General features: G+C 47.0%; 1 long non-coding RNA gene across 1 annotated transcript; it reads right to left on the bottom strand.

Annotated features, from left to right (window-relative positions):
- Window positions 1-3,665: 3,665 nt before the first annotated feature.
- LOC136014586 (uncharacterized) lies at window positions 3,666-13,741 on the bottom strand. Its single transcript, XR_010612781.1, has 3 exons — window positions 13,262-13,741; window positions 12,755-12,827; window positions 3,666-3,985 (listed from the first exon to the last, which is right to left on the bottom strand). It is a non-coding gene; the product is annotated as an uncharacterized LOC136014586 (long non-coding RNA).
- Window positions 13,742-14,213: the final 472 nt, after the last annotated feature.

Here is a 14,213-nt window from a genome sequence, read left to right as displayed (position 1 = left end):
GGAATGATGTATCTAATCCCTACAATATACCCAAGGCAGGGGCAGCATAACCATAGCCCTGCGGTTGCTGTCTCAGCCAGTGTGTGCTGGCAGGCCAGGCTGAGCGGTGCGGGACCCTCCCACTTTTGGTCCCTTGTCCTTCACCAGCCTCCCCAGACACTGCCAGCACGTTCATTGAATATCACTGGCCTTCCCCTGTGATTTGTCTCTTCATGGTGCCAGTGTGAAGGAATGTACTGAGGTGCTACGAGATGGATGGGAAGAGACGGACGCTGGAATTGCAGTGGAGGGTGTCCAGGATGGGTGCGTTGTGAGTTCATCTGCATGCACCCCTGCCCTTCATTGCCTCCAGAGCCACGGGCTAAACATTCCTTGTTTCCACTCAACCTCTGCAATATGACACATACCCAAAAAAACATCTGCCTGGCTTATGTGCGGAGGTGGTTTGATATCACTTCAGTCAGCAATCTGCCCTCAAACCCTGCTCGGGACATGTCTGCACACGGAGAGCAGTGCCTGGCAGCCCCTGTCACAGTTGGTAATTGCTGTAGATGCTGTACGGTATTAAAAAGCCAGACTGTTCTCCAAGGAGCGTTAGGAAAATACAGGAATATTGAAGATTTTCCAAAACCTGAACGTTTTACTGGCTTCTGTGGGAAATCAGTTGGCATGTGTTCAGCAAGTAACACACCACACATTGTTCACGGGTATGTCAGAGCCTAATCAGGTCTGAGTCTGTGTGGTCGATGCGCTTAGGCACCAGCCTTAAGTTCCCTCACTAATTATGAGTGGGTATTTTACTCAACATCAGGTGATCTGTGTAAGCCACAGGTCCTGATCTTATTTACAGCATGAGAAATAATATGAACACATGCTTCAAAACACTAATCTGGCTATGTTTGCTTTCCCTGAGCAACAGTAGTGATGAGTGTGGGCACCGTGGAGTTTTCGCAACTGTTGGAAGTGAATCCTGAATTTGAAGATCACAAGCGTGTGTTGGAAACCTGCCTTTAAAAATCAAGTTACTTGTGTCAGATTCAGAGGAAAAAGGGCGGCCGTGAGAGGAGATCCTGAGGGTAGAGCAGGGCAATGGGATGTGAGAGCTGGCCATGAAGGGCAGCCATGAAGGGAGATCAGTTTGGACTCAGTGCCATGGGTGAGAGGTGGCCTTGGCATTGGACTTGATGACTTAAAGGTCTTTTCCAATCCAGTTGATTCTATGATTCAGGCTCTTTTTGCCTCTTTCATTCATACCAAGAAAAAGCCTGATCTTCACAGTTCAATTGCTAAATGCTGTAGCAATGAAGCCTATTTTAAAACAGGACTTCATGAGGAAGAGGCGTAGTGGGAACTGAAACAAACCTCAAAGCAGCAGAATAGCTGGCTTTCACTTCAGGGATGTGTGTCTGTGTACGCATTGGTAGAACTATGCTGGAAACACACCTGAGTCAACGTCTGTGAAAGTATTTCCAGCAGTGCCCGTTCATGGTCACTGGGACCCAGCCATCCATGCTGCTGATCAGGGACAGCAATCCCTGGCACAGGTTGTGGGTCGGTCTTGGGGCCAGGGAACGACCATGACACTGTTCTGGGTCATCTAGATGTAGCGTTAGTGTCCTAAACAGCGCTTGTTCTTGTGGAAGAAGGTGTAAACGTTGATCTGCAGCTCATTTCATTTAACATTTTTTCCCATTTAATTCTGGATGACTTCAAAGTGCATCCGGAGATTACATTTACTCCTTAAAGACAGAGGAAAACAGGCTTTGTTCTCCTCTCATTCTTCCTTTTCCTACTGTTACAGCCTTGGCTCCATAGAGCTGCTGCCACCTAATACCCCCAGCGAAAGGTTCAAATTCAGCCTGTCCTGGAATCGGCAGCACACCTTGGGTTTCACTGCCACAGTGCCCATAGGGCATCGTCTCCTCTATCCGCCTGATGGTTCAGCACACGGACTGTCATCTGCTTCCTGCACAGGGATCCCGCACAGAAGGAATAACTGGGCATCAGGGGACTGTAGAGACAAAGAGGCTAAGCCTGGCAGTGGAAGGAGCACGTGGGTGAAAGCTACCTCCCCTTAAGGAGAGGAGGCTTTTGCTGCAGCTGCACTGATCGTGGTGAAATAAAACCAGGTTGATTTTGATGAGGTACTCTCAACATAATTCCATCTTTGGGGACATTTCTCTCCAGAAGTAGCTTCCTAAACAAGATAAAGGAAAAGGCAAACCAAATTGACAGCATCAAGGCAACGCTTTGATACTTGTCTCCTGGCTTTTTTACTTTTTCATAGGCTTCACAACCATTACTTCTGATTTACTCCCATTTCTATGAGAAACAGGGCCAAGGACATAGTTATCCAGCAAGAGAAAGTTACACCATGAGAAACGTCCATTGCAGGAGTCCACTTAGGCAGCCTTGGATCTCTATTTCATGGACAATTTATTAGCTAAAGTCAGAACACTGATGTCAAGGTTTACAGCACAAGCTTAAAACTGCTGCTGTCCTTTTGCAGTCTACCCTCTAACTGAAAGTTTAGGCTGTTCTGAATATTCCTGTTCTCGTTAGGGCCAGAAATCGCTCGCGTATACCTAAATGTTAGCAAAGTTGTTTTCCTGAATGCTGTGAAAAAGCTATAAAATGTCTTATGTATCAGGAGTCACTGGGAACTAGCTGATACTGATTTACTCCACAGCAATTACTTTCTTGTGCCCAAAGTCCAGAAGTTAGGCAGAAAGCAAGCCCTCAAAATTGCAGGCTGGAGAATGTTAAAAAGCAATTAGGAATACAGTATCTTTACTTGTAATGGTGTTACTGTTCCTCCCCTAGCATATGTTCCAGTGGAAGTAAAGATTAAACACTGATTTATAAGGTGTTTATAATGCATATGATTTTCAGTGCAAAAGTTGATGTCTCGATGCCGTGAAAACCTCCATGGCAGGAGAGCGCCAGGTACTTGTCTTCCACAAATGTTTAAACAAGAAAACCACAGCAGCTCAAGAAAGGGCTTTCAGAACAAAAGATCTGAAGTTCCAACTGTGCTAGAAATGACCGAGTTTAGCAGGCTATTAAACAAACCTCAATAAGCTGGACTTGAAAGAAAGTAGTTGGAGTGTCACGTGTTTCAGTTTCTTGATTGAAAGCTATTAGAGAATACAGGGGAACACGTAAACATCCTCTTCCTCCTATGCAATCCTCATTCCAGCAACATTTGCCCATTCTCCCACAAGATAAAGCCCATTATCCCAGTTGGAAAATGAGTGCTTGCAACACAGGACACAACTGAAATGTGTTTGTAGCTCCAGTTTATCTGGCCACCTCGGGTTTGGAATATGACTACCCACAGTAGGCACGTTTGCAAATGTACTGTCAGGAATATAGAATTATGCTGTTAAGTATCAGAGAAAAGTTCTGAATTTTAAAGTATGGGTAATGTACTGCAAACAACAGAAATTCGTGTTTCTGGGTGTCCCAATCCATATAAAAGAAGCAGAAATCTACATCTGGTACTTGTGTTGGGCTGCCATCTGGTTTTCCTTTTGTTGGTAGCTATCAACTGAATATACGTGATGGAACTTTACCCCTGAGGTTCTCACCAAAGCAAGCATGGTAAAAAACCTACGTACACAAAATAAACCTTCTGTACAAAAAACCCCATGTGAACAGATGCAGTAGGTGAAATACATTGAGTTCTTATTTGCCAAGATGAACAGGCTCCTCATATATTACCAAAAAAAGTAACTTCCATCTGAATCCTTTACACGCAGTAAGAAAAGTGCATGTGCCCACATAGAGGAATATAAAGCATCATCTGCAGGAGGGTTGTCTTGGATGAACATTCTCATTTTCGACAAGCACTCATTCACTCAATTGGCTAAGTTTGGGGAAAAGCTTTGAGGCATTTTTGCTGTTACTCTCAGACTCCTGATACACCTTTCACTGCAGCAGTGTTCTGGCACACAATCTTGATCTTCTTGGGTTCATTTCTTTCCTAAAAGTGAATCAACAAAGCTCTTTTGTGAGAGAGATCAAGTGACACCAACCTGAGCCATCAAAGGACTGTGGGACAGAAGTGACCAGCCAGCTGCATTTGAGCGGGTTGGCTCTTTGACTTCTAGCCTGGGTTACTGCTAGGCTGAACCTCAACCCATCCTAAATAGTATGATGAGGAGATATTACAGGTTTCCGCTAGCACAGCCCATTTATCAACTCAGCATCTAAGAATTCCAGAGTCCAGAGGAGGCCATGAGGATGCTCAGGGGCTGCAGCACCTCCTGTATGAAGACAGGCTGAGAACATTGGGGCTGTTCAGCCTGGAGAAGAGAAGCTGCGTGAAGACGTCAGAGCAGTTTCCAGTGCCTGAAGGGAGTCTATAAGGATGCTGGAGAGGGACTGTAGCGATAGGACAAGGGGTGATGGGTTCAAGCTGAAACAGGGCAAGTTCAGGTTAGATCTAAGGCAGAAGCTCTTCCCTGTGAGGGTGCTGAGGCGCTGGCACAGGGTGCCCAGAGAAGCTGTGGCTGCCCCATCCCTGGCAGCGCTCAAGGCCAGGTTGGACAGAGCCTTGGATGACATGGTTCTAGTGTGATGTGTCTCTGCCAGTGGCAGGGGATTGGAACTGGATGATCTTAATGTCCTTTCCAACCTCAGCCATTCTGTGATTCTATAATTCAGTAACATGAGAGGAATTGCTCCCTAACAGTTTTCTCTACTAGCTGCAGTGAGATCCCAGGTGATCAACCCAGATGCAGCCTTCTGTGGATGCAAAACATACACTGAGAGATCCAGCTCCCTGCCCCATCTATGTAGAAATCTACAGCAGTAGTCTTTTACTACCTGATTCATTGCCACTTACCTGCCTGGTCCATGCACACACATCCTTTGAAAATCAAATGGAAGACACGTGTGAATTTGGAGCCATTAATAGCCCACTACAAAAACGTGCTTGTATTTTGGAGACAGGTTGTTCACACCCAAGCTTGAGAAATGTTGCTACTTTTACTGTTGAAGAAACCCAAATATTTAGTGCCTGCTTGAAGTTCCCAATTTCTCTCTGAAGATGTTATCAGCAGGAAGAGAGCCATGTTCTTTGAAAGTCTATATCCATATGATGGCGGAGATGCTGGCCGACCTCAGCTTAACTAAAACCCAGCAGGAATTTGTTTGTTTAGACTGAGTAACAATAAAAGATGCCTGCCCAAGACCCTGCCTGCAACAGTACCTTATGGAAAATGCCTCAGCATTCCAGCAGCAATAATCATTTTAACAGGAAGTCAGCCAGACACCAAGAGGGACTCTCCTTGTTGGAGCTCCTGCGTTGGGAAAGCACCCCAAGCGTTCCCCAAGCCCCAATTTGAACAGTAGGCTTTTGCAGTATTCCTAGCACAATATGAACTATTCCAGATGAGCTGCAAACCCCAGGATCTCTCACAGAAAATCCCCTCTCTTTTCTTACCAGGGGAGACAAACCTACTGCCCCTATCAGCCATGCCATCACTGCCACAGCCACTGGCCAGTGGGCAGCTCCTCTGCTAGGACAACCCCAGAGCATCTAGAGCCTTCTGCATGAGTGACACCTACTTCATCCAGATGTTTAGAAAGCAGGGGAGAGCCTGGCCTTCTGCTTCCACCTCCTGCCTGCACACAGGCCCTCCCAATACTATGCCCAGTTTATGACAGCACTGCTGGGAACAGAAGGCACTCAGCACTTCTGGCACTCACTCAGCGCCTGACAGCTTTGAGGTGTCCACAGTCACATTCATCAGTGTGTTTTAGTGGATCATCAGTTACATTATGTCAGCCCGACAGCTGAAGTGTTGACTTAAAGGTTGTTTCTCTGGCTTGTGAGATCCCTGAGGCTCTTACATATATATAGAATCATTTAGGTTGGAAAAGACCTTTAATTTCATCAGGCCCAAATGTTAACCTAACACTGCCAAGTCCACCACTAAACCATGTCCCTAAGTGCCACATCTATGTGTCTTTTAAATGCCTCCAGGCATGGTGGCTCAACCACTTCCCTGGGCAGCCTGTTTCAGTGCTTGACAACCATTTCAGCAAAGGGAATTTTTCCCATATCCAGTCTAAACATCCCCAGGCACAACTTGAGGCTGTTTACTGATGTCCTATCACTTGTTACTTAGGAAAAGAGTCCAACACCCACCTATCTATATGTATATGGTTTTGGTTTTGTTTTAAGAATAGTAAGACCAAGACAGTGAAAAAGAACATGTGTAAATGTTACATAGCACTGAGGCTCTTAAAGCACATGAACTTTGGAGAGAATATAGGAAAAGGATTGTAAAGGACCATAAATATAGGAACTAATCTACATGGGTTTGACTCTATCTCTTTGTTTGGAGGAAAGGAAGGGGGATCAGTCTCCAAGCAAATATTCCTCATTGGAATCTGTTTAATTAACTTCTCTCACTGGTGCAGCAAGGAAAACAAATGAGCCAGAATAGCCCATGAGAAGGTCAGCCTCATGACAGCAATCAACGTAGCAACACGCAAAGTAAGTACCAGCTCTGGCAGAATGGCATTCAAGCTGTTTAAGCCTTTGGAGATAATCTTATATTTCCAATGAACTGCAAACACAGGCTGAACAGAGTATTTATGTCCCTTAAGACCTCAGACAGTACCAACAGCTTATAGCTTTTAGAAACCTTAGGAAGGGAATGAATGGTCCACACTGGGACTTGCAAATAAAGGAAACAGCATTTGCTGTAACTACTCAGCTACCTCTCTTCCACGTCCACAGCCCCGTTTTTCTGTCCTGTTGTCTTCTGCCATGCTTATGTTTTAAGGTATGCATAAACCTAATTGCTTTTAAATGAGTGGAAAGGATTTACCTTTTTTCCCCCCATTAGGTAAGTAAAATTTGGAATATACATATCTACTTAAAATAGTCCATAGGGAGGAAAAACGCAATCATGAAACTATCCTTTCTTACCCTAAGTCAGAAAAGCCCTCCGTATTGGGGAATACTGAGGCACTAGCTGTTTTGCTCCACTTCCTTCACCTTTCACCAGTGTTACAGTACTTCCCTTAGTCTCTGTTTCACTAAGTTTCCATCTGACATACTTGTTCAGGTGTACTTTGTGATGTGCTTACATTTCTAGGTCATTACTAAGTACACCCCTGTGCTTTCCACCCAGCTGTCTTGATATTACTGAGTCTTGAAACATACATTCAAAGAAAACAGAGCAACACTGAGCTTTTTATCTTAAACACTCGTGTGTCTGCTTTTAGTAAGCAAAACAGCCTTCCATCAGCAATAAAGAGTAGCTGTGGATGTGAGCAGAGTTACACGTGGCAGTCAGCACAGTAGAGACATAAGAGCAGGGGTCACTTGGGGAGACAGCCATGTGAGGTCCAGAGGAAGGTTCTGCACCCACTCACTGCGAGCCACTAGCCTACAGTGATTTCCCAAACCAAACACAAACAGATCTCCCTCTACCTGGATCCAGTTCCCTATTGTTTTTGTGAATTTAGCAACATAAGACATGTCAGCAGTCACATGCAAAGGTAGTTTCAAGTCCTACTTTACACTGACTCCTGATGCTGTTTTGAACAGGCCTTTATAGCTGGAGGGCACATTGTGAACAAAGGCTGCTCCAACCCACACTGGGCTGGACTGAGACCAAAAGCACCAGACTGGGAGAAACACTCAGCCCTTTTTCCAGCCCCACTTTTGTAATCTGCTGTGCCAGTTCCAAAGGGTGGAATACCTGGCAATAGACTATACCCAAACACTCGTTCCTTATCCCTCACAAACTGGCTTATGGCCAGATTACACAGATGGTGCACACCAAAGAAGTAGTGCTCCATTAAACCTGATCTTTGATTTGCTCCAAATATTTGTTTTCCTGTGATCACTGCTGGCCATGTGTTCTTTCACTTTTATTGCTGTTTGCATCCATCTGAAGTTTAAGAGTCTTTCACAAGTGTTGGATTAAATTCAATTCGTCTCTATTCCACCAGTGCCCTGAGCACCTACACAAATACAGCTATGACCCTTCCCTGTGTATATAGACTGCATGCAGCATGCTTATTAATAAGATAAGCTTCTTTCTCCCATCCTCCCTCCTCCATTGCAAGGGCTGAAACCTGAACTTGAATCAAGTGTTTAAGAGCAACTGGATAGAAGGCACATCTGCTCCTGGGGAAATCACTGGTCAAGTTCCCTGAAGGCAAAACCAGGTCCTCTTTAATTTTTCTGCCCTTGTCTCAGTGAGAACCTTTCCTCTGCAACATAGCATGGGAGAGAAGATGAAAATTACCACAAGTAGTCCTTTTAGGGAAGCATAACACAGTTATCAGTGAAAGGATGGTGTGGGTGCTAACAGGAAAAAGGGAAGAACCATAAAATGAAGTGTCCTATGGGAGAAAGGCCTGGGAGTCTCCCACATCCTTAGCAGATGCACAGCTGGAAAGGAACACTTTTCTAGTCCACATTTGGCAAAGACGCTGCTATAGATGTAAGTGCTCACAAGTGTTGTTATGTTTTTCATCTCAAGCCATTGAACACTTGGGTAAACTCAAACTTCAAAACAACCCCACGTGTTCTTTAGAGGATGCCTGTGGAGCCGAGATGCAGGAAACAGATGTGGGGCCTAGTTAAAGCCCAGTGTCTGAAGGAGACACTGTGGAAGGTTTCTAGCTCACACTGGCAGGTCCAGTTGTTCTGCTGTGGCCAGCTGCAGCGCATGGATTCTCTGCTGCTCCTCACATCACTGAGCTGTGGACATGAGCCATGGACTGAAGTCCAGCCCAGCCCACACAAAGACTTGACAGAATGCAATGAGCCTCAAACTGTGGAGATCTAATGCCTTTCCTAGCTGACTTTTTGGGAGAGAGACAAAAGCTCTTAGCAGCAAAGAAAGAGAGCACAAAACAGCACCCTCCAAAAGGGAACATACTTGGAAATAGACTAACGTGAATAATAAAAAGCAAGGAAATGTGACATCAGCTATGAAAACACTCTTGGTAAAGATCTGAAGTAGCTTCTCTAGCTTCCCTACAATGTCCTCATTGCAGGAAATCAGCATTTCAGACATCCATCCGTATGCCTCACTAGTTGGGATTTTGCCATTTTCATTTTACTCCTACACAGATTTTTAGCCAGGAAAATATAGGTTTGGATTTCAATCACATCTCTTTCCATATCTATCCATGCAGAGGGATGGAAGCAGATATTACAATGAATTACACCTTAAGACAGTTTTCATACAGTCAAATCAAGCAAACCCTGGTTCTGTAGAAACAGAGCAGATGAAGCTGGCCACTGGCTTATCTTTCTCAAAGAGCAGGAGGACCGGTTCCACATCCTGGAATAAACCAGCTCAAATGCTTTCTAAGAGTGCTGGCTGCTAAGCTGAGCCATGGCAAACAAAACCACATGCAATTGTGTACACCTTGAAATGCAAACAGTGAAAGCAAGAGTCTGGGGCAGAGTGGATCAGTCTGCAGTGTTACTAACAGCTTCTGAATAGCCTTATCACTCAGCCCTCTGAGAAGAAAGTGCAAAGCTAGATTGGAGGGATGCTAGTGCAGGTAACTCTCTAGCGAGCAGGGGAAGAAAGACCCCAGTCTTCCGGACACCTCCTCAAGCTATGAATGCCCCAGCGCTCTCTATCACATGCCATAATCTGCATCTACCGGGACAGCAGAGGTGGAACAAGACCACTGCATGTAGCTGCACCTCTCCAAAGAAAGAGCAACTGAAGGACTCCAGGAGGAAGCTCTGATCATCTTGATACCACAGCAGCCTACATGTGCTGGTCAAGAAACAACCTCATTGGATGAATGGTGTGTTCCCCCTTGTCAATGGATGCTGTGCCTACTGGGAGCAGAGAAGAGATTCGTTTGGAAGGTGCTGATATTTGCTCATGCATATTAGGTACCACATTAGTCCACTGCTCATGCCACTGCCTCAACTCAGCACAGAGGTCCTGTGTAGTACAGAGCTAAGTTTCCACCCTGACTTTTCCAGGCAGGAATAATGACCCCTAAAGAGAAGGGAAGTTATACAGTGATACTCTGATTGGGGCTCCCCACATGGTGTTCCATTTAACTTCTTCCCACAGCGCTTCATTTGTCTGCTTCCTTCCCCTTTGTTGTGTGTCCAGCAATGTTCTGAGCACAAAAATGCTCTCTCTATATATTTATAGCAATAAGCCAGTGCCAATCAGGACTTCAAAGCTGCCCTCTCCAGGCAGTGCACTTCACAAAGACAGACCTTCCTGCTAGATAATCCCAGGTCCTTTCCATTTCATGGGTTCACCAGTGCTCATGCGCTGAACAGACCTGGGAGGGAGGTCCCAAGCAACAGGTCCTATTCCCCCTGGGAGACGTATCGACTGGCATAGACACATTCCATGGAAATCAGTTCACGTGATAATGGTCGTACTGTCTCCTAGCCCAGGTCCACAACTCAGGTTTTGACGGTGGTCAAGAAAACTTGACAGACAGAGTTCTTGGAGACAGAAAGTGCCCACAAGGTTTGTGAGGGCTGGTGGCCACATAGATGACACCAACCCTCTCCATTCCTCCTTGAGGCTATCAGGAGGAGGTGCACACCCAGCCTGACACCAGCAGCTATCCCAACACGACCTACCCACCTCTGGACTGATCTCAGCATATGCTATTTCTTGCCTAAATGGCAATCCAACAAGTGCAGGGAGGTAACATAAAAGAGAGCTGGGGAATTACAGGGACACACAAGAAAGCTGAGGTGCCCCTGCAGGCAGAGGGTACATGGGGAGACTGGTGGTACCATGGCAGGGATCAGGAAGACATGCAGGGAGCTGGAAGTGCAGCACTGGGAGCACTGGGCCATAGTGGGAACATCACAGGACATACGTAGGAGACTGCGACTGCTGTGGTAAGGAGCTCAGAAATCCCTGGAGCTGGAAAGTTTTATTGGTTGCACTGCTCACAAGAAAACTTCTATCAACACAAGACATGTGCTTTATCTAAGCTGCAGCTGGGCACTGAAGAAGCCAAGTGTCTGTTTGCACTTTGGTGGCAGAACATACAGCCCTGGCACAGCCAAACTAGAGGACACAAAGTCTGCATATTAAAGGAGTTAAACCCAGAACCCACACAGAAATGGAATCATTGACTCAGCCAGGTTGGAAAACACCTTTGAGATTACCAAGTCCAGCCATTCCCAGCACTGCCAAGAACTGAACCATGTCACTGAATACAGAATACACATGGGAAAGAGGCAGGCTCTGCACCTGGACTATGCCCGTCTGCTCCGCTCCGGGTCAGAGGAACCCCAAAACACAGAGTGACGGAGTCAGGGAGCCTTTGGGGGGCAGGAGGAGGCAGGGCCACATCAGCTGTTATCCCCCAGCAGCAACCATGGCGCAGGTTGCAGACAGTGCCAGCAGCCTGTGCCAGTGCATCTGCAGGGACCCTGCAACAGATGGGAGGGGACACTCGTCCCAGTGCCACAGAGCACAGCTCTGCTGCTGTTGAGCACTATGGGCTTTGTCAACAGGGGTTAAGCAGGGTGAGGAGCACAAACAGCTCTCACCTCTGCAGGCAGGCTCTAACAGCCCCCATCCATGTGCTGAGCCAGCCTGCCTGCAGGTGAGACCACTGGGGCATCATGGGTTCCATCACACACTGTGATGTGTCATGACTTCTCCATGTCTCACCCCCCTGCACTTCCAAACCAGAGGGATGTGGCCCTGCTTCCCCCAATGCCAGTGCTGCTTTGTGCATGCTACAGCAGGCGGCTGTACTCACTGCCATGAGGGAAGCTGCAGGTTTGCTCAGCCACACCACAGTGCTGGTGCTCTGCTGTGGCAGGCTGGGCTCATTTGTAGGTAGCCACAGACTTTGGACACCATGCAGCCACCTCATCAGTGTACATTGAGATATTACATCCCCCAAGCATTGCAGCCAAAAATCCAAACATGAATCCATAATATTGACTGCTGCTTTACTAGGAATGTGTCTCCAAGTGCTGTTGCAGAAGTAGTTTGGTCTTCAGACCACAGCCCTTTGAAACTTTCCCTCACAGGGAAGAGCTTCTGCCTTAGATCTAACCTGAACTTGCCCTCTTTCAGTTTGAACCCATCACCCCTTGTCCTGTCGCTGCAGTCCCTGATGAAGAGTCCCTCTCCAGCATCCTTGGAGCCCCATTCAGACTCTGGAAACTGCTCTGAGGTCTCCACGCAGCTTCTCTTCTCCAGGCTCTTTCTCCTATGCACTCCATGTCCCAGTGCCTCATTGCTTCTGCGTTTTTAGGTGATCCACACCACCCTTTCCATCAAAAGACCCAGGTGCAGTAGTGGCACTGACCCCCTATGCTTGAATTAAGCATCCTGTTGGGAGTATCTCTGTGCACAGCACTGAGCATGTGGGGAGACAGGTATTAATCCCTGCCCCAGGCACAGGTTCATCAGGGCCATGACCTTCACTATGTTTTATCACTGTTTTGTCATTCACTGCGGCTCAAAAAGGAGGACAAGAATCTTCCAGGCCCTGGAGAGGGTGCACTTTGCACTCACTGCATGGCGGGGCCACCGCTCAGTGCATGGTGGGGGTTGCTATGCCCATGCCCCATCTTATTCACACCAACAGAAAAGCCAGGCCCAGCAGGCGCAATGAATGGATGGATAACCACCTGCTGAAGAGGAAAGTGCTGAGATAACTCATAGGTGCCATGGCGATTCGTATCCTTTCTTTGATCTCAGCTATATCTTTGTACTGCGTATAGAAAGCAAAGAGAAGAACAACAAACCTTTCTGCTACGGCAGTGGCTGACTCAAATTCACTTTCCTGCTCTGTGATGGGAACAGAGGATCGAACCCAGCCTGCATTAATGGAAAAACAAACAAAATCAGAAGTTCATCAGTGATGAAAGTTGCATTTCCAGCCAAGTATTTATTTGCTTTTGCCTCTAAAGAGCCTCTCTATGCATTGCATAGGAGCCTGTTGGAAGCACCCCCAGTAGAAGTCTTTGGTCAATTTGTTTAAACTCTTATCATGGTAAACAGCAGGATTAAACAGCATATCACCCACTTGGCCTCATCCCCATCTCCTCACTCGTTCCAATGTCGGAACCTGGGAAAACTCATGGCAGTTTGTTCCAGAGCTCAGCAGATTCAGGCACTGTTAGCCCAAGGTTCGGAAGAGAGCTCCTGGGAGACTGATTTGAATGAGCACAGACAGAGCCCTTAGACACTCTTAGCTGTTGGTCCTGAACTCAGAGGGGTTTTCCAGGGTCCGAGTTGTTCAAGTGACTTACCATGAACTCTTTAGTTCCACTGTACCCGCTCCACTCTTCCAAGTCACTTGGCCTTCAGGCAAAATCACTTCAGCCTTGTTCCGCATGAGCCCTGCAAACAGCTTGGCCTGGGTGGCCAAAGGGCAATGAGACCAGCCAGCCAAGGAGGTGCAACTGCAGCATCCTTTCAGCGCCTGTTACTGATTCAAGGTGCGCATTGAACAAGGAAGGTGCAGAGAACCCTCTGTGTGAATTGGTAGCCATGGGTGGCACGCACTGGCCCACTGTTTTGTCTCTATTAGCAACTTCACTTTAGGAGCTCTCTAGATCTACAAGCTCCACAGCTCAGCCTGGGGAAAGTACCTTCACATTATTACCGTCACCCTGCATCCCCCTCATTAGTCATGCCTGGCGTTGAGCTGCGAATGCAGAGCAAGACCTTGCACGTGTGGGAATCCCCTGTGCAAACAATGCATCTGGGTGTGTTATTTTAAGCCTGGAAAGAACCGAGCAATGTGGGGATTTTTTTTTCTGGCAGAAGCTGCACCAGCCAGAGCTACATGGAAAACACAGCACTGACCGGGTAACGCAGCACTGGATAGCAGAGCACTGCCTGGGGAACAGGGCACTGACTGTGTAGCACAGCACTGATGGGGTAACGCAGGACTGGATAGCAGAGCACTGGATAGCAGAGTGCTGACAGGATAACAGAGCACTGACTGGATAACAGAGAGCTAACTGGATAACAGAGAGCTGACTGGATAGCAGAGAGCTGACTGGATAACGGGGCGCTGACTGGATAACGGGGCGCTGACTGGATAGCGGAGAGCTGACTGGGTAGCAGAGCGCTGACTGGATAACAGAGCACTGACTGAATAACAGAGCGCTGACTGGGTAACAAAGCGCTGACTGGCTACCAGAGCGCTGACTGGATAGTGGAGCGCTGACTGGGTAGCGGAGCACTGACTGGATA

The sequence above is a fragment of the Lathamus discolor genome, chromosome 5, assembly GCF_037157495.1.
Source record: "Lathamus discolor isolate bLatDis1 chromosome 5, bLatDis1.hap1, whole genome shotgun sequence".
Classification (NCBI taxonomy): domain Eukaryota; kingdom Metazoa; phylum Chordata; class Aves; order Psittaciformes; family Psittacidae; genus Lathamus; species Lathamus discolor.
The sequence above is the reverse complement of the archived record's forward strand: the minus strand, read 5'-3'. Positions and strand labels throughout refer to the sequence as shown.